A 27,948-nucleotide genomic window follows, 5' to 3' on the forward strand; every position below is an offset into this window, starting at 1 on the left:
CCTGGGTATTTAGCAGAGATTCTGCAGGAGGCATTGCTAGTCATCTGGCCCGACTGGGTAGAGCAAAAGGGGAGGGAGAAATCGCCTCTGGAAGCAGCTAGAGGCCTGGATGGTGCCGTGCTGGGTCCTGGGGCACTCTCCGTCTGCGCTAGCCAAGAGGGAGTGTCTTCCTCGCAGGCACTTGATTGCTGAGGAGCCGACTTATCCCCTTTCTCCTCTAGCTTGTCCTCCATTCTTCACTCAATTTCTGTACTGGGTGATAAAGCTTCTGCCTTGGGATTAGGGACAACATCCTGCAGCTAAAAACTCTCTTACCATTCAAACTTTCAAAAGCAACCTGGAAACCCACCACTTCAGACAAGAATACAACCTGCAATAACCCTATCTATACTACATAGGCACCTTGCCTTCTGTCTCCCTCCCCATCTTCCCTTCGATGGTAAGCCCTAACAGGCTGCACCTGTCTATCACTCTGTCACTCAGTAACAGGGATGGACTGAGAATTTAAAGTGGCCCTGGAATAGAAAAAAATAGATAAAAGTGTCCTCATGTTGTAGGCAGGCCCAGATTAACAGAAAATTTGTGGCCACAGGATGAGAAAGGCGCTCATAGGGTAAATAGGTAAAGATGAAACAGCGTTCTTCAATTTAAGGGGAATATGTGCTGCTCACCTGTTTAGGTTGCACCGATTGGGTGCAACCGTGATGAAGGTCCGCTGGATTAGCTAAGTATCAGGTTGGAGCTGCCGTGTCCAAAAGAACCAAGGGCGAGGGCCAAGTCGCCACTTCGTTAATTACTAGAAATACTGACAGTGCCCGTCACGACCTATGTGGTCTGGCGAGCTGGTGGACGTGAGGCGCAAATCACAACCGGATTTGACAAGTACGGGTTTATTGAGAGACCAAGGTCTCTCAATAAACCCGTACTTGTCGAATCCGGTTGTGATTTGCTCCCCACGTCCACCAGCTCGCCAGACCACATAGGTCGTGACGGGCACTGTCAGTATTTCCAGATTAACAGAAGGTAGGGCCAACATGAGTAGGCATGATCAAATCAAATAGATGGGGCCAGCAATGTCACAAAGGGGCAGTATAGTGTGTATGTCACGGCTGAGGATGGGGGAAATCCTCAGCCGTGCGCTACCATGTGCTGTAGGCCTACTCGGCCAGGAGAACAGGATAGGGAGCAGGTCACCTCCTACAGCATCCCTACCCTGACCCTAACTCCTAACTGCATGGGCCGACCTTAAAGGTAGGAGGACCCATGTGCAGGAACCTCGAATCCCTAACTCACCCTCCGTCCGGTCCCTGCGCTAGGAGTCAGAGTAAGACGACCTACTCCTCCTAGGCACGGAGGAGCAGGAGTCTCAATGGCCAAGCTGTTGGGAAAAGAGGTACACATACAGCCTTACGGGAATGACAGGCGAACTATTAGTTCCACCAACCTGTCACAGCCTTGCTGACTGGATCCCTGCGCAAACAGGAATCCAGAACCATAAGCTGCACCAAACACATAGAAAGGTCTCAACATAACATACTACATCAACACACAGCAGACATAAACATAAGGACAATATCTTTATGACCACAGGGGTGGCTCTCACTGGCAGATAGTAACACAGGAGGCTGCTCCAGCAAGCATGGCTGAAACAACCCCCAGAGCCATGCTAACAGTGAGGCTATATAGGCCAGGAAGCCACACCCCACAGTCGGACACACCCAGTGACACACACACACACTAGGAAGGAAGTTAACCCTTCCAACACCCGGGAAGGGAAAACACAAGATTAAAGGGAAAGTGTCCAACAGTAGCAACCCACTGTGGTTGTTGCCGCTGGCCACGACATGGGTGGCAACTGTGTCCTGGGGAATAGCCCAGAGGCCGGGACACTGCCACCACATGTACAGACAGCCAAACGTTGCCACGGGCAACCACAGTGCAGGAAAAGTGTCAGTGCACACAACACACTACACAGAGACAAACAACACAGTGAACACAATACACACACACCTAACATAGGGGTTGCTAGGTGCAACCGCATGCCCAGCAGGAAAGCTGCCACAAGCAAGCGTTGTCAGCGGCAACCACAGGTGAGGCAAAAACCACTGCCCTCACCTGTGATTGTCAACAAAACCAAACCGCTGACAATCGCATGCGGTTGAAGAGTCACGGTCATAACCATGGCCGTGACAGTGTAGCACAATAAAATGCCCCAGGAGAACTAAATATCACAGTGCAGCCAAAAATACTACCCCAGCAGTTCAGAATACCACAGTGCAGCAAAATATACTGCCCCAGCAGAACCAAATACCACAGTGCAGCCAAAAATACTAACCCAGCAGATCTGAATACCACAGTGCAGCAAAATATACTGCCCCAGCAGAACCAAATACCACAGTGCAGCACAATATAATACCCCAACAGAAATAGATACAATACAGCACAATATAATACCCCAACAGAACCAGATACCACAGTGCAGCACAATATACTACCCCAGAAGAATCAAATATCACAGTACAACATAATATACTACCTCAGCAGAACCAAATACCATAGTGCAGCACAATATAATACCCCAACAGAACCAGATACCACAGTACAGCACAATATACTACCCCAAAAGAACTAGATACCACAGTGCAGCACAATATACTACTTCAGTAGAACCAAATATCACAATACAACACAATATACTACCCCAGCAGAACCCAATATCACAATGAAGCACAATATACTACCCCAGCAAAATATCCAAATACCACAGTGCAGCATCCTGCTCTAGCACAGTGATGGCGAACCTTTGGCACGGGCACTCACACCCTGGAAAAAGTCTATGGTGTACCAATATGCCTTCGACTTTTCCTGCTATTCATCAGTGCAGGGCGTGCTATGAATGGCACAGAGAGCACACTGAATGTAGGCAGGCTATTACATCTAAATCATCAATTACATGGAAGATATACTATATTGGACTGTAGTATTCAGGTTAAATTGCCGATTTGGTACTTTGCGATATATATGTGCGTTTTGGGTTACAGTTTGGGCACTCAGACTTGCCATCACTGTTCTAGCAGAACAAAAAAACACAGTGCAGCATAACATACTGTCGCAGCCCCTTTCTTGTTTAGAAGGTGGCCCTCTGTGGTGTCCAGTGACAGATGCTACGTTCTAGCCTCCTTCTCTACTTGTTTCTAATTAAGATAAGAAGGAGGGGATAAGGACATGAGACACAGGCAACAGCAAAGCCAGCTCTACCATCAGCACTTTCCTGACTGGTTTTTCAGCACTACCATACATACAGAAGAATAAAGCACTACACACCCTCCTGAGGAAGGTGATACAGCTGAATTCAGGAGAGGCCCCTGCATCCATAAGGAGGGCATAGGCAGCCCGATGGGCTAATTATTAACCCAATAGGAAATTTCCCGGTGGGGTCTATGGCCAGTCCGCCCCTGTTCAGGAAGGTCATGTTTACAATACTTGCTGTTTTAATTTCAACTAAACTATTGTAGTGGTTTAAGTCAGGGATCAGCAACTCCTGGCACTCCAGATGTTCAAAGACTACAACTCCCAGAATGCTTCATTTACTTCTATGGGAGTTAGAAGAACAAAGGAGCACGTTTGCATGCTGGGAGTTGTAATTTAACAGCAGCTTAAGTGCCGAAGGTTGCTGATCCCTGGTGTAAGTGATGAGACATGCACATATTCAAATCCCCTATGAGGATGAAAAAAGAAAATTAAAAAGTATTTAAAAAAAACATAAAAGCACACAAAATTGAAAAATCAAATCATCCCCTTTTGCGTATAAAATAAACACTAAACTAAACATCCCAAAAAAAGTGCTGCATCCAAACAAGTATTTATTCCATATGTAAACTATCTCTACAGGGAGTGCAGAATTATTAGGCAAGTTGTATTTTTGAGGATTCATTTTATTATTGAACAACAACCATGTTCTCAATGAACCCAAAAAACTCATTAATATCAAAGCTGAATATTTTTGGAAGTAGTTTTTAGTTTGTTTTTAGTTTTAGCTATTTTAGGGGGATATCTGTGTGTGCAGGTGACTATTACTGTGCATAATTATTAGGCAACTTAACAAAAAACTAATATATACCCATTTCAATTATTTATTTTTACCAGTGAAACCAATATAACATCTCAACATTCACAAATATACATTTCTGACATTCAAAAACAAAACAAAAACAAATCAGTGACCAATATAGCCACCTTTCTTTGCAAGGACACTCAAAAGCCTGCCATCCATGGATTCTGTCAGTGTTTTGATCTGTTCACCATCAACATTGCGTGCAGCAGCAACCACAGCCTCCCAGACACTGTTCAGAGAGGTGTACTGTTTTCCCTCCTTGTAAATCTCACATTTGATGATGGACCACAGGTTCTCAATGGGGTTCAGATCAGGTGAACAAGGAGGCCATGTCATTAGATTTTCTTCTTTTATACCCTTTCTTGCCAGCCACGCTGTGGAGTACTTGGACGCGTGTGATGGAGCATTGTCCTGCATGAAAATCATGTTTTTCTTGAAGGATGCAGACTTCTTCCTGTACAACTGCTTGAAGAAGGTGTCTTCTAGAAACTGGCAGTAGGACTGGGAGTTGAGCTTGACTCCCTCCTCAACCCGAAAAGGCCCCACAAGCTCATCTTTGATGATACCAGCCCTAACCAGTACTCCACCTCCACCTTGCTGGCGTCTGAGTCGGACTGGAGCTCTCTGCCCTTTACCAATCCAGCCACGGGCCCATCCATCTGGCCCATCAAGACTCACTCTCATTTCATCAGTCCATAAAACCTTAGAAAAATCAGTCTTGAGATATTTCTTGGCCCAGTCTTGACGTTTCAGCTTGTGTGTCTTGTTCAGTAGTGGTCGTCTTTCAGCCTTTCTTACCTTGGCCATGTCTCTGAGTATTGCACACCTTGTGCTTTTGGGCACTCCAGTGATGTTGCAGCTCTGAAATATGGCCAAACTGGTGGCAAGTGGCATCTTGGCAGCTGCACGCTTGACTTTTCTCAGTTCATGGGCAGTTATTTTGCGCCTTGGTTTTTCCACACGCTTCTTGCGACCCTGTTGACTATTTTGAATGAAACGCTTGATTGTTCGATGATCACGCTTCAGAATCTTTGCAATTTTAAGAGTGCTGCATCCCTCTGCAAGATATCTCACTATTTTTGACTTTTCTGAGCCTGTCAAGTCCTTCTTTTGACCCATTTTGCCAAAGGAAAGGAAGTTGCCTAATAATTATGCACACCTAATATAGGGTGTTGATGTCATTAGACCACACCCCTTCTCATTACAGAGATGCACATCACCTAATATGCTTAATTGGTAGTAGGCTTTCGAGCCTATACAGCTCGGAGTAAGACAACATGCATAAAGAGGATGATGTGGTCAAAATACTAATTTGCCTAATAATTCTGCACGCAGTGTATTTGTGGGTCACTTTGCATCCCCCAAAAATGAATAAAAATTTATCAAAAAATATTTTTGTACCCAAAATGCTACCAATAAAAGCTACAGCTCACCATGCAAAATAACAAGCCCTGACACAGCTCTGTAGATGAAAATACTGTAAAAAAGTTTAAGGGTGTCAGAATATAGCGAAGCATACATAAAAAATATATCAATATGGTAATTGTATTAACCTATAGAACAGGGTCATGTCAATATAGACCACAGTGAGCACTTTAAAAACAAAACCCAAAAACATTGTCAGAATTGTGCTTTTTTCAATTTCACCTAACAAAGAATTTATTTCCCAAATTTTAATACAAGAATATGGTGCATTCAATGGTGCTAATCTAAGATACAACTTGTCACACAAAAAACAAGCCCTAATATGGTTATGTGAACAAAAACTAAACAAGTTATGGCTCTTCAAAGGTAGGGAGGGGGAAAAAACAAAAATGGTCCTGAGGGGGTTAAAAACCATTTAAATGAAACATTTGCACAGTTCTATGCGCCTGAAAAACAACATCTTAGTGGATGAGCCCCTAGACCAGCTGCATTTCACTAAAATTTGCAAAGGGGTTCAATTTGGGCTTAAAATTTATGATAAAACTAGCTGAAGGACCCGGCTTCGCATGGGTATATTTAATCTATTTCACTGAATGTTTTTGTGCATCGTTAAAAGATATCGACAGTATCCACTATAACAGTGACATCTACAGCACCCCGGCCCTCTTAACAGTGAACACCACAGCCCCCCACCCCTTAACACTGACCCCACCCCACAGTGCCCCGTCTCCTTAAAATGGGGCCTCCACAGCAGCCCACCCCCTTAACTTTGACCTTTAAAGGAGTCTGCCCCTTTAACAGTGAGTTCCACAGCACCCCATCCCCTTGACTGTGACCTCCACAGGGGCTCGCCGTCTTAACAGTGACCTCTACAGCACCCGCCCCTTAACACTGACCATAGGATACAGTCCCCTTAACTGACCTCCACCATTCCTGGCCCCCTTAACAGATACCGCCACAGCGACTGCCGCTTTAACAGTGATTGCCACAGTACCCCACTTCCTTAACAGTGACCTCCATTGTACCCCGCTCCCTTAAAAGCGACCTCACAGTACCCCGCTCCCTTAACAATGACCACACAGTACCCCGCTGTCCCTTTAATACTGGCCTCCACAGTCCCCTCCTCCCTTAATAGTGACATTCACATCAACCTGCCCCCTTAACAGTAACATCCACAGCGCCCTCGTCTTTAACAGTGACCTCCACAGCGGCTACCCCTTTATTAATGACCTACACAGTACCCCGTCTCGTTAACAATGATTTCCACAATAACTCGCCCCTTTAACAGTGACCTTCACAGAGCTCTATTCCCTTAAAATGCGACTTCCACAACACTCCACCCCCTTAACAGTGACCTCTACAGCACCCCGCCCCTTATCACTGACCTTCATAGCGGATCGTCCCATTAACTGTGACCTCCATCATTCCCTGCCCCCTTAACAGTGCCCTTTACAGCGTCCACCCCCTTAACAGTGACCTCCATAGTGGCTGCCCCTTTATTAGTGACCTCCACAGTATCTCATCTCGTTAACAGTGATTTCCAAAACACCCCTCTCCCCTTAACAGTGGCCTCTACAGCAATCTGCCCCTTAACACTGACCTCCATAGCGGACAGTCCCCTTAACTGTGACCTCCACAGAAGCCTGCCTCTAGGGTAGCCAGAGGTCCGGTTTTAGGCCAGACAGTCCGGCTTTCAGACTCCCTGTCCTCCGTCTGGATCAGGGCCTAGACGGACACAGGGATGTTCTTTTGAAAAGCTCACTCTCAGACAGCAGCACTGTGCTGTCTGAATGTGAGCTGCGGGGAGAAAGTCACTGTCCCTCCCACCCGTGCAGCTGACAGAAGTTCATTTTCTCAATCCCCGTCGGCTGCGGAGTGGGAGGGCGTGACCTAACCAATCAGGGACATGGCTTAGTGGGACCTGGGGGCGGGGTTTTAAGTCCATCTTTTAACCTTGGCCACCCTACCTACCCCCTGAACTGTGACCTCCACAGCACTCCGCTGCCTTAACAGTGTCATCCACAGCGCCCTACACCTTTAAAGCTGACCTGCAGCAGTGAAGAAAAATGGCTGGGTTGTTATGGAAACCTAGTGTAAAACTGTGTGTATGTGGAGACTAAGGACCTGCAAACTTCTATTGGCTGATCCTCTGGATAGATAATCAGTATCTGATTGGTGGGGGTCTGACACCTGGGACCCCCACCAATCAGCTCTTTGAGAAGGCATCAGCATTCGCAGTACAGCGGTCTCCTTCTTACAGCTTTGCCTAGGCTATGTGATGTCAAGTTCATCAGTCACATGGCCTAGGTGCAGCTCAGCACCAGTTAAAAGGGTTATCCCACGACTGATGTAAAAAATGAAAATCCAACATAATATAGTACATGACCATCTCTTCCTAACAAAGATAGAACCAGTCCTATACCTCACATGAATTCAGAGGTCTACACACTCCTTGCTCTGCTATATCAAGCTGACAGCCCAAGAGGAGTGTCTTTCCTGCTGCAGCTAAGGGGGCATGTCTCAGCTCTCCCCATCACAGCTGAGGAGGCAGTTGCAGGATGAGATTGAGCATGTGCGGCCTTCTCAGTGAGCAAGTCAAAGATATAAGAAAAAAAAAACAGCAGGTGGCGCTATACATTTTATTGAATAATGTGCTAAATGTTTAATTACATTCAATTACAAAAGTATTCAGATCCAGGTGCTGGTTTGAAAACTGTAGAATATTTTTTGTGGAACAGCCCCTTTAAGTGAATGGGGCTGAGCTGTGATAGCAAACACAGCCGCCATACAATGTACAGCGCTATGCTTTGTGAGCTGAGAGAAGACCGCAGAACTGCTGCGAGAGCCAGTGCCTTCTCACACAGCAGATTGGGGGTCCTGGGTATCAGTCCCCCACCAGATACTAATGACCTATACAGACAATCCCGGAAAACCCTTTTAATAAAACTGCAGATTGATCCCCACTAACCTCAGGCCTGGGTGATCAGGCAACTGAACCAATGGAGATAATTACAGAACTTCAGAATCACTATGCAGTTTAACTTTCTTATTAGTCTCTTAACAGTTCTTTGCTGTGGTTTGCTCAGGCTTTGAGAAAAGGACTTAAAGGGGTTATCCAGGAAATGATGATGGCCTAACAGTATAGGTCATCATTATCACATTGGTGGGGGTCCCATCACCCCCACCCAATTAGATGTTCCAGGGAACTGCCACACTCACCGAAGCACTGGTGAGCACGTTGGAGTCTTAGCAGCTAACCATGCACATCACTGTACAGTCGTGGCCAAAAGTTTTGAGAATTGCATAAATATTGGAAATTGAAAAAGTTGCTGCTTAAGTTTTTATAATAGCAATTTGCATATACTCCAGAATGTTATGAAGAGTGATCAGATGAATTGCATAGTCCTTCTTTGCCATGAAAATTAACTTAATCCCAAAAAAAACTTTCCACTGCATTTCATTGCTGTCATTAAAGGACCTGCTGAGATCATTTCAGTAATCGTCTTGTTAACTCAGGTGAGAATGTTGACGAGCACAAAACTGGATATCATTATGTCAGGCTGATTGGGTTAAAATGGCAGACTTGACATGTTAAAAAGGAGGGTGATGCTTGAAATCATTGTTCTTCCATTGTTAACCATGGTGACCTGCAAAGAAACGCGTGCAGCCATCATTGCGTTGCATAAAAATGGCTTCACAGGCAAGGATATTGTGGTTACTAAGATTGCACCTCAATCAACAATTTATAGGATCATCAAGAACTTCAAGGAAAGAGGTTCAATTCTTGTTAAGAAGGCTTCAGGGCGTCCAAGAAAGTCCAGCAAGCGCCAGGATAGTCTCCTAAAGAGGATTCAGCTGCGGGATCGGAGTGCCAGCAGTGCAGAGCTTGCTCAGGAATGGCAGCAGGCAGGTGTGAGCGCATCTGCACGCACAGTGAGGCGAAGACTTTTGGAAGATGGCCTGGTGTCAAGAAGGACAGCAAAGAAGCCACTTCTCTTAAAAAAAAACCCATCAGGGACAGATTGATCTTCTGCAGAAAGTTTGGTGAATGGACTGCTGAGGACTGGGGCAAAGTCATATTCTCCGATGAAGCCTCTTTCCGATTGTTTGGGGCATCTGGAAAAAGGCTTGTCCGGAGAAGAAAAGGTGATCGTTACCATCAGTCCTGTGTCATGCCAACAGTAAGGCATCCTGAGACCATTCATGTGGGTTGCTTCTCATCCAAGGGAGTGGGCTCACTCACAATTTTGCCCAAAAACACAGCCATGAATAAAGAATTGTACCAAAACACCCTCCAACAGCAACTTCTTCCAACAATCCAACAACAGTTTGGTGAAGAACAATGCATTTTCCAGCACGATGGAGCACCGTGCCATAAGGCAAAAGTGATAACTAAGTGGCTCGGGGACCAAAACGTTGACATTTTGGGTCCATGGCCTGGAAACTCCCCAGATCTTAATCCCATTGAGAACTTGTGGTCAACCCTCAAGAGGCGGGTGGACAAACAAAAACCCACTAATTCTGACAAACTTTAAGAAGTGATTATGAAAGAATGGGTTGCTATCAGTCAGGAATTGTCCCAGAAGTTGATTGAGAGCATGCCCAGTCGAATTGCAGAGGTCCTGAAAAAGAAGGGCCAACACTGCAAATACTGACTCTTTGCATAAATGTCATGTAATTGTCGATAAAAGCCTTTGAAACATATGAAGTGCGTGTAATTATATTTCACTACATCACAGAAACAACTGAAACAAAGATCTAAAAGCAGTTTAGCAGCAAAATTTGTGAAAACTAATATTTGTGTAATTCTCAAAACTTTTGGCCACGACTGTACATAGTATAGCGGCTGTGCTCAGTAATGCAGCTCAGCCCCATTCACTTCAATGGGGCTAAGCTGCATGTAGGCCATGTAACTGATGTACAGTAATGTCACATGGCCTTGGAAGAGAGTGTATTGCTCACAAAGCGCTGATCGGCGGTGGGTCCCGGGAGTCAGGCCCCCCGCTGATCTGATATTGATGACCTATCCTGATGAAGGGCAGGGGGAGGAGGTAAGGAATCTTTTATACCAACTCCTTTTGCTAATGCCTAGATGACACACTCACCCCAGTCCCATCAATATATGATAATGCCACAATGTCAGTTTCTTAACATCACTTGGAAAGCTCTCCAAAAAACCTGGGGAACTCTGTGGAGTAAAGGAACAGAGAGAGTTCCATCTAATATAGAGCCTATCCCCCTGATCATGAGAGTATTCAATCAGTTCTTCCAATCTAAATAAATGTCGGAGCTCAGCAGCCCATTCACAGTGAGAGGGCACAACCCTCGGTTTCCAGTGCCTCGGTATCACTAATCGTGCTGCTGTGAGGAAGAACCTCAGAGCACTCTTCTTCATTTGGGCTAAAGTCCCTGGTACTAGCGAGAGAAGAGTCACTTTGAGTAGATTGGGCACTTTCTTCCCTGAAAATTTGCCGTAAACCTGGAGGACTTGGTCCCGGAATTTTCTTATAGTAGGGCAAGACCACCATATATGTAACACGGTTCCCTCCTCCTGTCCACATCTCCAACATAAGCTGGATACATTAGGGGACATTCGGTGAAGGTTCGTAGGGCAGTAATAACACCTGGAGAGAATCTTAAAATTCTTTTATTTTGTGTGGGCTGCTACAGACAATCCATGAGAGAACGTACACATCTTGAGAATGTCCTCCAGTGAAAAAGTGAGTTGTAGTTCAACTTCCCATTTTCAAAAATAGGGAGCTACATCTGGGTTGCTCTGGTCCAGTAGAATCTTATACATCTGTGATAACAGTCTGAAATGAATGTTGGGTTTTAGAAAAAGGGTGTCAAAGTCCGTCAAGTTATGACAAAGCTTTTGGTTGAGTAAGCCATTTAGGTACGAACTAAGCAGAGCATACGAGAGCCACAGAGAGCCTTTAAGCCTGTCATCCAGATCAAGGGATTCGTAGGAAACGTCTTTTGCATTCTTCATGACATCACGGATCCTGGGATACGAAGATCTCTTCCATATTAGGAACCTATCTACCCTTAATCCAGGGGTGAAAGCAGGGTTGCCCGTGATGCGCGTTATAGGACCTGGTCTCTGTGATATCTGAAACTTCAAGACCCAGCTGTCCCAATGAGTAAGAGCATGACGGACTAGGAAGGGCCATTCCTCTAATGGTGGTCTATTGTCCTGAGTCACCCATGGAGCAATCAACAAGTCCATCGGGGAGAGATCTTGTTCCAGCTGGACCTAGAGTTTCAGAGATGACCTATTAGACCAATTTTGGTGAGGTTAATCTTAAACTGCTGGAATTCACTGAGAATAGATGGGAGGGAAGTATAAGGGCTTGAGACATACAGGAGGAGATCACCCGCATAAAGTGCCAGTTTATGCTGGCAATCCCCGACCCGCATTACAGGAATGACTGAATTCCTTCTCAGCGCATTGCCTAGATGTTCCATTACCAAGACATACAGCAGAGGTGAGAGAGGGCACCCCTGCCGAGTCCCATTTCTAATATTAAAAGAAGGTACTAGTATACCATTAGCTCTGACTCTAGCTGTGGTGTTGGTGTAAAGGGCACAGACTCTATCCACAAAGCTAGGCCCTAATGCTAATTGTTTCAGGAAAGCTATCATAAATCTCAAATGCACCCTATCGAATGCTTTTTCAGCATCTACTGATAGGAGATACAAAGAATCCTGATGTCTATGCACCCTGGAAATAAGATTAAGGGTCCATTCACACGTCCGTTGTTTCTTTCCTGATCTGTTCCGTTTTTTGCGGAACAGATCTGGACCAGATCTGGACCCATTCATTTTCAATGGGTCTAGGGATGAGCGAACCCGAACTGTATAGTTCGGGTTCGTACCGAATTTTGGGGTGTCCGTGACACGGACCCGAACATTTTCATAAAAGTCTGGGTTCGAGTTCGGTGTTCGGCGCTTTCTTGGCGCTTTTTGAAAGGCTGCAAAGCAGCCAATCCACAAGCATCATACTACTTGCCCCAAGAGGCCATCACAGCCTTGCCTACTATTGGCATGGCTGTGATTGGCCAGTGCAGCATGTGACCCAGCCTATATATAAGCTTGGGTCACGTAGCGATGCACGTCACTCTGCTGATACAAATGTAGGGAGAGGTTGCAGCTGCGACGTTAGGGCGAGATTAGGCAGTGATTAACTCCTCCAAAAGACTTCATTCAGTGATCGATCTACAGCTGTGGATCATTGAACTGCTGCTATTCAATTGCTCAGTGTTTTTAGGCTGCCCAGAGCGTTTTTTAGTCACTTTTTTCTGGGGTGATCGGCGGCCATTTTGTGGCTTGTGGTGCGCCAGCACAAGCTGCCACCAAGTATATTTAACCATCAATAGTGTGGTTATTTTTTGCTATATCCTACATCAGGGGCAAGCTGAGCCTGTCCCCCAAGTGCATTTAACCATCAATAGTGTGGTTATTTTTTGCTATATCCTACATCAGGGTCAAGCTTTCATCAAGTGCATTTAACCATCAATAGTGTGGTTATTTTTTGGCCATAGACTACATCAGGGGCAAGCTGAGCCTGTCCCCCAAGTGCATTTAACCATCAATAGTGTGGTTATTTTTTGCTATATCCTACATCAGGGTCAAGCTTTCATCAAGTGCATTTAACCATCAATAGTGTGGTTATTTTGTGGCCATATACTACATCAGGGGCAAGTTGAGCCTGTCACAAAGTGCATTTAACCATCAATAGTGTGGTTATTTTTTGGCCATATACTACATCAGGGGCAAGTTGAGCCTGTCACCCAGCGCCTAAAAAATAGGCCTCACATTTATATTCATCCAAATCTGTCATTACTGTTTTAGCTGGTCAAGTTATTTTTAGTGTCCGTCAAAGCACAGTTTTTGTTCTGGGTTGAAAAACAATTCCCAATTTTGCAATTCTCAAAATGAGTGGTTTCTGCTGTATCAGGCCTACTTTAAATCTATCCCTAAAAGGGTAGATTAGATTCGAGGTGCTGATAGGGTCATTCTCAAGAACTTCACACACACGCTACAGTGCAGATCCAAGTCTAATTCTGTGATTAAACGTATACCTGTCACCCAGCGCCTAAAAAATAGGCCTCACATTTATATTCATCCAAATCTGTCATTACTGTTTTAGCTGGTCAAGTTATTTAGTGTCCGTCAAAGCACAGTTTTTGTTTGCAATTCTCAAAATTAGTGGTTTCTGCTGTATCAGGCCTACTTTAAATCTAGATGCTGATAGGGTCATTCTCAAGAACTTCACACACACGCTACAGTGCAGATCCAAGTCTAATTCTGTCCGTAAACGTATACCTGTCACCCAGCGCCTAAATAATAGGCCTCAAATTTGTATTCAGCTAAATCTGTCATTACTGGTGTGTCTGTATTAGTGTAATACGGTACCTAAATAGATAGCCAGATAGTGTTAGGTGTCTGTAAAAAAAGGCCTGATTTTGAATTCAATACATTGGCCCGAATAATATTTTTCTTATTGTGGTGAACGGTAACAATGAGGAAAACATCTAGTAAGGGACGCGGACATGGTCGTGGTGGTGTTAGTGGACCCTCTGGTGCTGGGAGAGGAAGTGGCCGTTCTGCCACAGCCACACGTCCTAGTGTACCAAATACCTCAGGTCCCAGTAGCCGCCAGAATTTACAGGGATATTTGGTGGGGCCCAATGCCGTTCTAAGGATGGTAAGGCCTGAGCAGGTACAGGCATTAGTCAATTGGGTGGCCGACAGTGCATCCAGCACGTTCACATTATCTCCCACCCAGTCTTCTGCAGAAAGCGCACAGATGGCGCATGAAAACCAAGCCCATCAGTCTGTCACATCACCCCCATGCATATCAGGGAAACTGTCTGAGCCTCAAGTTATGCAGCAGTCTCTTATGCTGTTTGAAGACTCTGCTGGCAGGGTTTCCCAAGGGCATCCACCTAGCCCTTCCCCAGGGGTGGAAGAGATAAAATGCACTAACGCACAACCACTTATGTTTCCTGATGATGAGGACATGGGAATACCACCTCAGCACGTCTCTGATGATGACGAAACACAGGTGCCAACTGCTGCGTCTTTCTGCAGTGTGCAGACTGAACAGGAGGTCAGGGATCAAGACTGGGTGGAAGACGATTCAGGGGACGATGAGGTCCTAGACCCCACATGGAATGAAGGTCGTGCCACTGACTTTCACAGTTCGGAGGAAGAGGCAGTGGTGAGACCGAGCCAACAGCGTAGCAAAAGACAAAGAGGGAGCAGTGGGCAAAAGCAGAACACCCGCCGCCAAGAGACTCCGCCTGCTACTGACCGCCGCCATCTGGGACCGAGCACCCCAAAGGCAGCTTCAAGGAGTTCCCTGGCATGGCACTTCTTCAAACAATGTGCTGACGACAAGACCCGAGTGGTTTGCACGCTGTGCCATCAGAGCCTGAAGCGAGGCATTAACGTTCTGAACCTTAGCACAACCTGCATGACCAGGCACCTGCATGCAAAGCATGAACTGCAGTGGAGTAAACACCTTAAAAACAAGGAAGTCACTCAGGCTCCCCCTGCTACCTCTTCTGCTGCTGCCGCCGCTGCCTCGGCCTCTTCCTCGGCCTCTGGAGGAACGTTGGCACCTGCCGCCCAGCAAACATGGGATGTACCACCAACACCACCACCTGCGTCACCAAGCATCTCAACCATGTCACACGGCAGCGTTCAGCTCTCCATCTCACAAACATTTGAGAGAAAGCGTAAATTCCCACCTAGCCACCCTCGATCCCTGGCCCTGAATGCCAGCATTTCTAAACTACTGGCCTATGAAATGCTGCCATTTAGGCTGGTGGACACAGACAGCTTCAAACAGCTCATGTCGCTTGCTGTCCCACAGTATGTTGTTCCCAGCCGGCACTACTTCTCAAAGAGAGCCGTGCCTTCCCTGCACAACCAAGTATCCGATAAAATCAAGTGTGCACTGCGCAACGCCATCTGTGGCAAGGTCCACCTAACCACAGATACGTGGACCAGTAAGCACGGCCAGGGACGCTATATCTCCCTAACTGCACACTGGGTAAATGTAGTGGCGGCTGGGCCCCAGGCGGAGAGCTGTTTTTGGCGCACGTCCTTCCGCCGCCAAGGATCGCAGGGCAACATTCTTTGCCTCCTGTCTCCTCCTCCTCCTACTCAGCTTCCTCCTCCTCTTCTTCCACCTGCTCATCCAGTCAGCCACACATCTTCACCACCAACTTCAGCACAGCCCGGGGTAAACGTCAGCAGGCCGTTCTGAAACTCATATGTTTGGGGGACAGGCCCCCCACCGCACAGGAGTTGTGGGGAGGTATAGAACAACAGACCGACGAGTGGTTGCTGCCGGTGAGCCTCAAGCCCGGCCTGGTGGTGTGTGATAATGGGCGAAATCTCATTGCAGCTCTGGGACTAGCCGGTTTGACGCACATCCCTTGCCTGGCGCATGTGCTGAATTTGGTGGTGCAGAAGTTCATTCACAACTACCCCGACATGTCAGAGCTGCTGCATAAAGTGCGGGCCGTCTGTTCGCGCTTCCGGCGTTCACATCCTGCCACTGCTCGCCTGTCTGCGCTACAGCGTAACTTCGGCCTTCCCGCTCACCGCCTCATATGCGACGTGCCCACCAGGTGGAACTCCACCTTGCACATGCTGGACAGACTGTGCGAGCAGCAGCAGGCCATAGTGGAGTTTCAGCTGCAGCACGCACGGGTCAGTCGCACTGCGGAACAGCACCACTTCACCACCAATGACTGGGCCTCCATGCGAGACCTGTGTGCCCTGTTGCGCTGTTTCGAGTACTCCACCAACATGGCCAGTGGCGATGACGCCGTTATCAGCGTTACAATACCACTTCTATGTCTCCTTGAGAAAACACTTAGGGCGATGATGGAAGAGGAGGTGGCCCAGGAGGAGGAGGAGGAAGAGGGGTCATTTTTAGCACTTTCAGGCCAGTCTCTTCGAAGTGACTCAGAGGGAGGTTTTTTGCAACAGCAGAGGCCAGGTACAAATGTGGTCAGACAGGGCCCACTACTGGAGGACGAGGATGAGGAGGAGGTGGAGGAGGATGAGGATGAAGCAGGTTCACAGCGGCCTGGCACCCAACGCAGCTCGGGCCCATCACTGGTGCGTGGCTGGGGGGAAACGCAGGACGATGACGATACGCCTCCCACAGAGGACAGCTTGTCCTTACCTCTGGGCAGCCTGGCACACATGAGCGACTACATGCTGCAGTGCCTGCGCAACGACAGCAGAGTTGCCCACATTTTAACGTGTGCGGACTACTGGGTTGCCACCCTGCTGGATCCAGGGTACAAAGACAATGTGCCCACCTTACTTCATGCACTGGAGCGTGATAGGAAGATGCGCGAGTACAAGCGCACGTTGGTAGACGCGCTACTGAGAGCATTCCCAAATGTCACAGGGGAACAAGTGGAAGCCCAAGGCGAAGGCAGAGGAGGAGCAAGAGGTCGCCAACGCAGCTGTGTCACGGCCAGCTCCTCTGAGGGCAGGGTTAGCATGGCAGAGATGTGGAAAAGTTTTGTCACCACACTACAGCTAACTGCACCACCACCTGATACGGAACGTGTTAGCAGGAGGCAACATTTCAATAACATGGTGGAACAGTACCTGTGCACACCCCTCCACGTACTGACTGATGGTTCGGCCCCATTCAACTTCTGGGTCTCCAAATTGTCCACGTGGCCAGAGCTAGCCTTTTATGCCTAGGAGGTGCTGGCCTGCCCGGCGGCCAGCGTTTTGTCTGAACGTGTATTCAGCACGGCAGGGGGCGTCATTACAGACAAACGCAGCCGCCTGTCTACAGCCAATGTGGACAAGCTGACGTTCATAAAAATGAACCAGGCATGGATCCCACAGGACCTGTCCATCCCTTGTGCAGATTAGACATTAACTACCTCCCCTTAACAATATATTATTGTACTCCAGGGCACTTCCTCATTCAATCCTATTTTTATTTTCATTTTACCATTATATTGCGGGGCAACCCAAAGTTGAATGAACCTCTCCTCTGTCTGGGTGCCGGGGCCTAAAAATATCTGACAGTGGCCTGTTCCAGTGGTGGGTGACATGAAGACTGATTCTCTGCTGACATGAAGCCTGAATCTCTGTTGGGTCTAAATATCTGACAGTGGCCTGTTCCAGTGTTGGGTGACGTAAAGCATGATTCTCTGCTAGGACATGCAGACTGATTCTCTGCTGACATGAAGCCAGATTCTCTGTTACGGGAACTCTCTCCTCTGCCTGGGTCTAAATATCTGACAATGGACTGTTCCAGTGTTGGGTGACGTAAAGCCTGATTCTCTGCTATGACATGCAGACTGATTCTCTGCTGACATGAAGCCAGATTCTCTGTTACGGGACCTCTCTCCTCTGCCTGGGCCTAAATTGGGTGACGTAAAGCCTGATTCTCTGCTATGACATGCAGACTGATTCTCTGCTGACATGAAGCCAGATTCTCTGTTACGGGACCTCTCTCCTCTGCCTGGGTGCCGGGGCCTAAATATATGACAATGGACTGTTACAGTGGTGGGTGACGTGAAGCCAGATTCTCTGCTATGGCATGAAGAGACTGATTCTCTGCTGTTGTGAAGCCAGATTCTCTGCTATGGGACCTCTCTCCAATTGATATTGGTTAATTTTTATTTATTTTATTTTTATTTTAATTGATTTCCCTATCCACATTTGTTTGCAGGGGATTTACCTACACATTGCTGCCTTTTGCAGCCCTCTAGCTCTTTCCTGGGCTGTTTTACAGCCTTTTTAGTGCCGAAAAGTTCGGGTCCCCATTGACTTCAATGGGGTTCGGGTTCGGGACAAAGTTCGGGTCGGGTTCGGATCCCGAACATTTCCGGGAAGTTCGGCCGAACTTCTCGAACCCGAACATCCAGGTGTTCGCTCAACTCTAAATGGCTCCTGAAAAAAAATCAGACATTGAGCTGTCCGATTTTTTTCAGGACCCATTGAAAATGAATGGGTCCAGATCTGGTCCAGATCTGTTCCGCAAAAAACGGAACAGATCAGGAAAGAAACAACGGACGTGTGAATGGACCCTAATAGTCTAAATGGTGTTATCCCTAGCTTCCCTGCCTGGCACAAAGCCTACTTGATATCTCTGTGGATAACCTCCAGAAGCACTTTGCTGAGGCGATTTGCTAACAGTTTAGAATACATTTTGATGTCACAATTAATTAACGAGATGGGTCGATAATTATTGCAGACGGTCACATCTTTGTTAGGTGTCGGGATCACGACTATATGTGCCTCTAAGGCTTGTTTAGGAAAAGGGCAGGAAGGGGAGATGCTATTAAATACCTTCAAGAGGAAAGGTACAAGGAGATCTCAAAATTTCTTGAAAAAAGGTGCAGTGAACCCATCTGGGCCTGGGCTCTTCCCCCCTTTCAGAGAGGTCAAAACCTCTTTAATCGCTATCTCTGAGAATGCCTCCTCCATTGTAGCACTCACCTCTTCAGAGATTGAGGGCAGCGCAATTTCTTTTACATAAGTTTTTATATGGTTGTCAAAGTCTTATGTTTGCATATCAGTTCGCCCCTGATGTTATATAGTAATTCGTAATATGATTTAAAGGCCTTAGCTATTTCACAAGGATGGTGAACTGATGTGCCCCTCGTATCTTTAATAGTGGGAATGTGACTAGCTTGTTGGCGAGGATGTATGAGTCTCGCTAGGGCTTTCCCAGGTTTGTTGGGAGTTTTCAAACCGGAAACTCTGAAACCTTTCAGCATTTCTACAGGTAGATTCTGTGAGGACCTTCTGAAGCTAATCTCTGGCCAGGGTAATCTCAATAAGAAGCCCAGGGTCCAGTAACTGTTTGTCTGAATACTCTAAGGCAGTTACTTGGGACAATAACTGTTGTACTATGGCAGACAGCTCCCTCTTGAATCTAGCTCCATTTTGAATAAACACCCCTCGTAGTACACATTTTAGTGCCTCCCATTGCAGAGGAAGAGCCGTAGGATCCGAAGAGTGATCCATTATGAAACCCTTAATGGCGGATTCCAGATCACTCAAAAACACACTGTCACGAAGGAGAGCCTCATTTAGGTGCCAAGTCCATTCCCTAGCCACCAGTCCCGGTAACTCCAAAGATAGGAATATTGGGGAGTGGTCAGACCAGCTGGAAGTCCCTATATGTGTTTTTGGGTGGAAGGCCAGTGCACAGTGAGATTAGGAACACGTTCAACCTACTGTATGAGTGGTGGGCTGGGGAAAAATAGGTGTAATCTATGTCCTTAGGTTGCAAAATGCGCCAAACATCTACCAGTTGCCTAGAGTGTAATGCTTGTTTTGCTCAAGAAATTGCTGAGCTAGGAACCATTGATTTGCCCATGGAGGAGTCCAACAAGGGCTCTATAGTCATATTAAAGTCGCCCCCTAGCAGTACGATCCCTTCAGAGAAGGCGTCTAATTTGGACAGAAAACCTGTAAGTAATTACTTAACCTCTTAGGGACATATGACGTATCGGTACGTCATGATGTCCTGGTACTTAAGAACACATGATGTACCGGTACGTCATGTGTATTTCCGATCACAGCTGTGCGGCGGGCGGTGACCGGAACTGGGTGCCTGCTGAAATCAATCAGCAGGCACCCTGGGACAAAGCCGAGGGGGGTCCTGTGACGACCCCTCCCCATATCGATGATCGCAGCAAACCGCAGGTCAATTCAGACCTGTAGTTTGCGGCGTTTCCGGGTGGTTCGGGGGGCGAGTGCAGTGGCCTTCCTTAGGCATCAGGACCGCCTTCCGGAGAAAAGCCTGTGAGATCCAGCCCCCTGGATCTCACAGGCAGGAAGATTTATGAGTAATACACACTGTATTACTCATACAGCAAATTCATTCCAATACAGAAGTATTGGAATGCATTGTAAAGGGGATCAGACCCCCAAAAGTTGAAGTCCCAAAGTGGGACAAAAAATAAAGTAAAAATAAGTTGAAAAAATTAAGTTTTCCCCCAAAAAATAAAAAGTTTCAAGTAAAAAAAAACAACAACGTAATTTTTCCCAAAAAAGTTGACATATTAGGTATCGCCGCGTCCGTATCGACTGGCTCTATAAACATATCACATGACCTAGCCCCTCAGATGAACACCGTAAAAAATAAAAAATAAAAACTGTGCTAAATAAACCATTTTTTGTCACCTTACATCACTAAAAGTACAACAGCAAGTGATCAAAAAGGTGTATGCCCACCATAATAGTACCAATCTAACCGTCACCTCATCCCGCAAAAAATTAGCCCCTACCTGTAACGGGGTTCCAAAGGTGCACTCGGTCCCCTATTACCCGCAGACCTGTTGCTTAGCTTTGGGAATGAGGATCTGTGTTTGACCTCATTCCCAGGGCGGCGTTACTAGCTGGGTGGTTCCCTGCTCCTAAGTCTGCCTTGAGCGCCGAGCTGATCACTCGGTGCTCGACTGGTTTGTCTGTCGGTCATGTGACGCTGGCCACGTCACATGACCCTCACTCCCCACCTGCTGGCCACAGGTTGCCTGTTAATTTAGGTTCCACCTGTGATTTGGTCTTTCCTGGCGTACTTACCTCCTGCTGAATTCCTGACAATCCTCTGCCTGCTCCTTGTGTACTTTGCTGCTCTCCTGGTATTTATGACCCCGGCTTCTCCTGACAATTCTCTGCTTGCTCCCTTTGTACTTTGTAGCTTTCCTGGTATTGACTCGGTCCGTTCACGTCCTGTTTGTCTGTCTGTCATCCCTGAACTTATTCCAAGTTAGGGATTGCCGTCCAGTCGTCCCCTGTCAATAGGACTCGCGAGGCAAGTAGGCAGGGCCAGGGGTAAGGGTGGAGCGCAGTGGTCACTTCCCTTCCCCCTGTGTGTGTGTGTACGCGACCGTTACAGATTAACAGGCCCAATAACCACTGTATTATGAATCCTCTGGTGACCCTGACTGACCATGTCTCTAATCTGACGCAGAGGGTGCCGGAGTTAGGGGAAAAACTCAGTTCTTTTGAGTTAGGGCAAGGTTCTTCCACTCCTCAGGCCTCCAGTCCGCATTTTGAGCCCGAGATTAAGCTCCCAGAACCCTTTTCTGGAGACAGGAAGAGGTTTCTCTCTTTTAAGGAGAATTGTAAACTTTACTTCCGTTTGCGCCCCGTGTCCTCTGGCCCTGAGAGTCAACGCGTGGGCATTATCATTTCCCGATTACAGGATGATTCCCAGGACTGGGCGTTCTCTTTACCTGCTGGCGCCAGTTGTTTATATTCTGTGGAGGGGTTCTTTCAGGCCCTGGGTACGCTCTATGATGAACCAGACAGGGCTCTAGTAGCCGAGACGGCTCTAAAGGCACTGGTTCAGGGCAATGTCATCACCAGACATCTGAGAAGCTCTGACAGATGTTCTTCAGAACCTCCCACTTGAGGTTTCTTTTGTTTTGCTTTAGTTTCCTCATCTCGTTAGCCTCTCTCAGCTGTCATGTAGTTGCACTGATTGCATCCCTTTAAATCCCTTCCCATACTGCATCACTTTGCGGTTTATACAACTTCCTGGAGTGTATGCATGCTGGAAGCTACTACTGAGTCTTCTACAGATAAGTTTTGTTCATTCATTTGTATTTTCCTGTTTGCTGGATCCCAGGTGACCCTGACTCCCTCCGTATCAAGTGTAGGGAGCCGGTGGTCATGTCCCCTCACTATTATAGGGTGTTTAGGGGTTATACAGTCGAGGTACGAGGATATGCGATCTTCTACCATTGAGAATTTTGCATAGGCTGAGCAGTTAGGGAGAGAGCCAGGTCTGTTGCAGGGCTATCCCTTTGGTTCCTTAGTTTTAGATCCAGTCAGTCTGATTTTCCTTTTGTGTCTTTTAGTTTGCTGTACACCTTCCGTGACAGGCAATCTACCAGCGGAGGATTATTGCACCCAATTTAGAAGGTGGTGTGGAACGAACCAGCCCTGAAGAGTCAGTTCAGGTCAGGTCTGTCTGATAAATTAAAGGATCTTCTGGTCAGTTATCAACTTTCAGAGACCTTAGAGGAGATGATGACCCTTGTTGTCCGACTCAACCGACGGGATAGAGAGAGGCGACAGAAACAACAGTTCTCTTCCCAGATGGTGGTCCAGCCAGAGGCCTATCCCAGAGACAATGCTGAGGTCTCCACCCATGCAGGTTGGCATGACCCGAGGGAATCTTCGCCACAGACGTGGAGAATGCTTTTACTGTGGAGATCCTGACCATTGGATCAACCAGTGTCCTAAGAAGGTCCTCTCTGTCAAGTCTCCTAAGGCAAGGCAACCTAAAGACCAGGTACACCCTGAATTTTCTAAATGTAAGCTTTCGGTACCCATTACGATTTCTCTGGGAGTAGATAAATGGCCAGGTAAGGCCTTTATTGATTCTGGCTCAGCGGCTAGCTTTATTGACTCTGAGTATGCTGTAAGATTGGGTATTCCTATGTTTGCCTTACCAACTCCTATCCATGTCATGGCTATTGATGCTACTCCTCTTATTGGTGGTACGGTGAGCTTATGTACCTCAGAGATTTCTCTAACCGTGGGTGTGTGCCACTCAGAGAGATGTTCGCTTTTAGTCCTGGAGAACCTACCGGCTGAGGTGGTACTAGGGTTGCCTTGGCTCAGACTACATAACCCCACTATAGATTGGTCCAATGGGGAGTTGGTGAGATGGGGGCCTAAGTGTGAAGCGTGCTTGTCCGTGGTACAGGCTGGGGTCTCAGTAAAGTCTGATACTTTACCCACTGTTGTTATGGAATATTCTGATGTATTCTCATCACCAACCCCGGAGGTTCTACCCCCCCCCCCCCCATAGACCTTATGATTGTACCATAGAGCTAGTAGAGGGGGCCAAGTTTCCTAAAGGACGAATTTATAATCTTTCTATGCCCGCAAGGCCATGGAAGATTATATTAAGGAGAGCCTTGGTAAAGGGCATATTAGACCTTCTGTCTCTCCTATGGGGGCGGGGTTTTTCTTCGTTAAGAAAAAAGATGGTGGTCTTAGGCCATGTATCGATTACCGGAGATTAAATAAAATCACTGTCCAGAATAGATACTCCCTCCCATTGATTCCGGATTTATTTAACCAGGTTCTGGGGTCAACCTGGTTTTCCAAAACTGACCTGAAAGGGGCATACAATCTAAACCGAATCAACGAGGGAGACGAATGGAAGACGGCGTTCAATACTCCGGTAGGACCCTTTGAATATCAGGTGATGCCTTTTGGACACAGCAATGCCCCAGCTGTGTTCCAAAACTTCATGAATGACATTCTTAGGGAGTTCTTAGGTAAATTTGTTATTGTCTATCTTGACGACATTTTGATATTCTCTCCTGACTTCGAATCCCATGTGTCTCATGTTAAACAAGTATTAGAGGTGTTGAGGAAGAATCAACTATCCGCTAAACAAGAGAAATGTGTCTTTGGTGTACAGGAGATTCTGTTTCTAGGGCATGTTCTGACTCCTCACGCCTTCAAGATGGATCCTGGTAAGGTACTAGCAATTAAGGAATGGGTAAGACCTTCATCCATAAAGGCCTTACAACCAGGGGCGGACTGACCGGTCGTGCACTTCGGACATGGTCATGGGGCATGTGTTATGCTGGCCTGGTAATGGTGGTAATGAGAGCGGGGCCCGGTGCACTCACTGTATTCTATCGCACCGGGCCCCGCTCACTGTAATACTAATTTTCATATGTGAACAAGAAGAGAAATCCTCTGCGATCCTCTCCTTCTCTCTGTACTCACAAACTCAGTAGCAGGCAGTCCGGGCGGCAGCGCAACCCACTGACGTCACGCGTCTGCTCCGCCTGCTTCATTCATAAAGTGGGAGGAGCAGGCGCGTGACGTCAGTGAGTTGCGCTGCCGCCCGGACTGCCTGCTACTGAGTTTGTGAGTACAGAGAGGGAGAGGATCGCAGAGGATTTCTCTTCTTGTTCACATATGAAAATTAGTATTACAGTGAGCGGGGCCCGGTGCGATAGAATACAGTGACTGCATCGGGCCCCGCTGCCATTACAACACCAGATGCTGGCCCCCAGACCCTGTATTGGGGGTCATTCACTCACAGGGACACTGTTATGGGGGGGATCTGTGGATGACACATATATAGCATAAGGTGCTATATATGTGCCACCCACAGGGCCCCCACAACAGTGCCACCCACAGGGCCCCCACAACAGTGCCACCCACAGGGCCCCCACAACAGTGCCACCCACAGGGCCCCCACAACAGTGCCACCCACAGAGCCCCCACAACAGTGCCACCCACAGAGCCCCCACAACAGTGCCACCCACAGAGCCCCCACAACAGTGCCACCCACAGAGCCCCCACAACAGTGCCACCCACAGAGCCCCCACAACAGTGCCACCCACAGAGCCCCCACAACAGTGCCACCCACAGAGCCCCAACAACAGTGTCATCCACAGACCACCATTAGCTCAAAACCCACCAAAAGCACACCTTTTGGTTCAAAATATTTTTTTATTTGGCTATTCCCCACCCCTCTTGTAATTGTTCCGCTACTTGTGGGCTGCGCGGGCTTGAGTTCAGTCCCTTCGGTGCGCAATCCCGTCCTGCAGCGCGTGATCCCACGAGACCCGCCGCTGTAGGTCACGGGTCTCGCGGGATCACGCGCCGAAGTGACTGAACTCATGCCCACGTAGCCCGCAAGTAGCAGATCAGTGGAACAAGTAAAAGGTGGAGGGGACTGTTTCTAACAGAGGATCACTAATCGACGCTGAGATTAGATCACCCCATACGAAAGCATTGAATCAATGCTTTCCTATAGGGAAAAATCTGACCCTGGACGTCCAGCGTCAGATACCAGACCAAAGGTCTGTTTTACTCCAGGAAGCCCTCAGGTGGCTGCCAGCCACTAGAGGCTGACTTATTGCTGGAACGTAAACAATGCAGTTTCTCTAGAACATTGCAGCTCGATTTGCAAAAGGGACACTGTACCCAGACCACTTCAATGAGCTGAAGTGGTCTGGGTGCCTTTTGTGTCGCTTTAACTTTGAAATCTTATTAAAGATTGTGTAGGGTGTGGCTGGAGGCAGGACAAGGGTAGGGCTTGCAGCAGAACATGGGTGGGGCCTGTAAGGGGGCCCTTGATTTATTTTTCCCGGGGGCCCTGAGGGTTCTCAGTCCGCCTCTGCTTACAACGGTTCTTAGGTTTCGCCAATTACTATCGTAAATTTATTATGAATTTTTCCGTAATTGCTAAACTGTTGACCAACCTTAATAAGAAAGGGGCGGATTTGGAGAATTGGTCTACTGAGGCCTGATCAGGAGAAACCTTTTATTGTGGAGGTGGAACGGCGCAGGAGCAGTCCTTTCACAAGGTCCTGCTAGCCTCACTAATCTGAGACCATGTGCCTTCTTCTCCAGGAAATTCTCTCCCACGGAGAGAAACTACGACATAGGGAATAGGGAGCTGCTGGCCATTAAATGGGCATTTGAGGAGTGGAGGCATTTTCTGGAGGGGGCAAGGCATTGTGTAACTGTTGTCACTGACCATAAAAACCTTATGTTTCTCGAGTCTGCTAAGAGGTTTAATCCCCGTCAAGCCAGATGGGCTCTGTTTTTTACTCGTTTTGATTTTTCCATTACGTTCAGGCCGGGAAGTAAAAATGTGAAGGCGGACGCATTATCTCGGAGCTTCCAGGCTTTTCAACCTACTGAGGTACCACCTGAATCCATCCTGCCAGCAAAAATCTTCTTAGCAGCTCTTACCCAAGATATCTCGGCTCGCATTAGGTCTGAACAACACATGGCACCGGTATCCACCCCAACAGATAAGTTGTTTGTTCCCGTACAATTTCGTCTCCAGCTGTTGGGTGAGTGTCACGATTCTGCCTTTTGTGGACATCCGGGTGTTGAGGGCACTAAGGATCTGGTTTCTAGATCTTATTGGTGGCCCACTCTAACTAGGGATGTCAAGTCCTACGTGTCAGCCTGTGAGGTTTGTGCCAGGTCCAAGACACCTAGGACTCGCCCTGCTGGTAACCTACGACCCCTACCCATTCCCAGTAGACCCTGATCCCATATCTCGATGGACTTTATAACTGACCTACCACTGGCGGAAGGCAAGACTGTAGTTTGGGTAGTGGTCGATAGGTTTAGCAAGATTTTATTCCCCTGTCTAAACTCCCGAATGCCAAAACCTTGGCGTCTATTTTTGTGAAAGAAATTGTTCGATTGCATGGTATCCCGGAAAATATTGTTTCTGACAGGGGTGTGCAGTTTGTGTCCAAATTCTGGAGGGCCTTCTGTCAAAAATGTAAAATTTCATTGTCTTTTTCCTCTGCCTACCAACCTGAGAGTAATGGGCAGACTGAACGCCTTAATCAGTCTGTCGAACAATTCTTGAGGTCGTATGTTGCTGATGACCAGCAATTATGGGTGAAATTTCTTCCATTGGCTGAATTTGCTTTGAATAACCGTGTCAATTCTTCTGCTGGGGTTTCACCTTTCTTTTGTAACCATGGTTTCAATCCCCGTTTTCATTCTGGGTCATCCGTCTCCTCCTCTAACCCTGAGGCGGATAGGTTCTCCTCTGAACTGTGCACAGTTTGGGCCCGGGTTCAATCGAACTTAGAAAAGGCTCAAAGTTCTCAGAAACTCAAGGCCGATAGGAGACGTTCAAGGGGGGTGAATTTTCAGGTTGGGGATAATGTATGGTTGTCCTCCAAGAAACTCTCGTTTTATTGGTTCATATAAGATCACGGAAGTGATTAACCCGGTATCTTTTAGGTTGGAGCTGCCCGAGTCATTCCACATTCATAATGTGTTCCATAAGTCTCTACTTAAAAATTTTTTTGAACCGGTAGTACCATCGAAAGCCTCGCCTCCGCCGGTTCTTGTTAATGATGCTGTCGAGTATGTGGTGTCTAAAATAGTGGATGTCAGGAAGGTGCGTAATTCCTTGCAGTACCTGATTCACTGGAAGGGGTATGGACCTGAAGAGAGATCTTGGGTACCTGCCAGGGAGGTTCATGCTCCTAGACTTTTCATAAAATTTCTTTATAGAACACGCTGAAAAGCCATCGCCTGAAGTCTTGGGTTCGGTGGCCCCTTGTAAAAGGGGGGGGGTACTGTAACGGGGTTCCAAAGGTGCACTCGGTCCCCCATTACCCGCAGACCTGTTGCTTAGCTTTGGGAATGAGGATCTGTGTTTTACCTCATTCCCAGGGCGGCGTTACTAGCTGGGTGGCTCCCTGCTCCTAAGTCTGCCTTGAGCGCCGAGCTGATCACTCGGTGCTCGACTGGTTGGTCTGTCGGTCATGTGGCGCTGGCCACGTCACATGACCCTCACTCCCCACTATAAATACAGGCAGCCTGCTGGCCACAGGTTGCCTGTTAATTTAGGTTCCACCTGTGATTTG

General features: G+C 47.4%; 1 protein-coding gene across 2 annotated transcripts in view; it reads right to left on the reverse strand.

The window, feature by feature from the left end:
• The window catches only part of OSGEPL1 (O-sialoglycoprotein endopeptidase like 1), a 496,422-nt gene that overhangs the window by 407,395 nt on the left and 61,079 nt on the right, over positions 1-27,948 (reverse strand). The gene's annotated exons all lie outside the window — the stretch shown is intronic.

The sequence above is a fragment of the Bufo bufo genome, chromosome 7 (assembly GCF_905171765.1).
Source record: "Bufo bufo chromosome 7, aBufBuf1.1, whole genome shotgun sequence".
Taxonomy (NCBI): Eukaryota; Metazoa; Chordata; class Amphibia; order Anura; family Bufonidae; genus Bufo; species Bufo bufo.